The sequence below is a fragment of the Malaclemys terrapin genome, chromosome 1 (genome assembly GCF_027887155.1).
Source record: "Malaclemys terrapin pileata isolate rMalTer1 chromosome 1, rMalTer1.hap1, whole genome shotgun sequence".
In the NCBI taxonomy this organism is placed as follows: domain Eukaryota; kingdom Metazoa; phylum Chordata; order Testudines; family Emydidae; genus Malaclemys; species Malaclemys terrapin.
Genome location: NC_071505.1, coordinates 143,201,013 through 143,202,700, shown reverse-complemented (window position 1 = coordinate 143,202,700; position 1,688 = coordinate 143,201,013).

The following is a 1,688-nucleotide window of genomic DNA, read 5'->3' as shown; positions in this document are numbered from 1 at the left end:
GAAAAAACCTGGCCAGGCCCCTCCCCACTCCCGCTTCCAGCCCATAATATGTCCCGACACCTCGGCAATGGGTCCGCCCCCGTCACCCTGGCAACCCCCCAACTGAGACATCCCATAATACTTGCCCTCCCTTCAGAACTCCCTACTCACTGGCCGGCCCAGCATCCCATAATAATTACCCCTCCCATCAGGAACATCCCATAATACAATCCTCCCTCTAAGAAACATCCCATAATATTCCCCACACACTCACCCCTCACTCAAACATCCCATAATACTAATCCTTTGCTAAAACATGCCACCTCCCTCCCTCACTATCACTCTCCCTCACTGAGACATCCCATAATTGCATTCTCCCCCACACACTGACATCCACTCTCAGCCCCAAGCATCCCATAATACTCCCTCCTCCCCACCCCATTCCCCCTCCCTCACCCAGACATCCTACAATAATCCCCCTTCCTTGTTAAGATATCCCATAATATCACACACTCACTGCCCAACCTGGCATCCCATAATAAGCACTACTCCCTCTTCAACTCCTCCACTGAGACATTCCATAACAGCCCCCATAATATCCCATAATAGTCATACTCCAGACATATATCCCATAATAATAGTCACCCTTCTCATCCTCCCCTCTCAGCCAGGCATCCTATAATAGTTGCCAGGAGCCACTGTCCAGTCAGGCATCCCATAATACTCTCAGCAATTCTTAGCCACAACCCACAATACTTGCACTGACTGCCTGCTCCCCCACTCCAGCCAGGCAGCCCATAATAATCACATTCATGTATTTCCCCCTCTCCACCCAGACAGACCAGAAGGAACAGGGTGCCATCTGAATAGCCCACAATACTGAAACATGGAGACAGGCATCCTGTAGTACTACCTACCAATCACTTGTAAGAAAATCTCATAATAATACTCATGATCCACTCTCACCATTCACCCCACCCCCACATCCCATCTACACAGACCATAATAACCACTGGGGGCACAGGGCCAGCCACACATCCCATAATACTCTGGCACAGACTGCCAGGATTCTTTGTTCCTCCAGATGATGCAGATTCAACGTATCCCATAATGATCAACACCCCCACCAATACACACTCGGGCGGTTAGCCCATAATATTCACTAGAATCTACCTTTAGGCAGACATCCCATAATAACCATGCTCACCCCCCTTTTAAAAGAGAATCAAGCATCCAATAATACAGTCACACCCCATTAAGGAATGGCATCCTACAATACAGAAGAGCAATCAATATGAACAACTCTGATACTCAAACATCCCTATCAAGGTCAAACATATTATCCACCCCCTCACGCAGATCATAGACATGACCATCCATTAATGCTATACACCTTTATGGTATAAACTTAATAGTATCTATTTCCCCTCCATTATATGCATGGACTTCCCTCAATAGTATTCCCTCCTTCCTTATACACACAGATATTCTATAATTATGTCCTTCCCATTGTGTGTGTATGTATATGTGGACATCCCATAATACTATTCACATCATTATATATACAGACATCCCATATTACAATACTTTCCCTGTTATGCACAAGGGCATGCCATAATAACATCCATACTATGCCATTACACACATTAGTATAGTATCTAACCCTCCCTTTATACACATGGACATCCCATAGTATTGTCCTTCCCCTT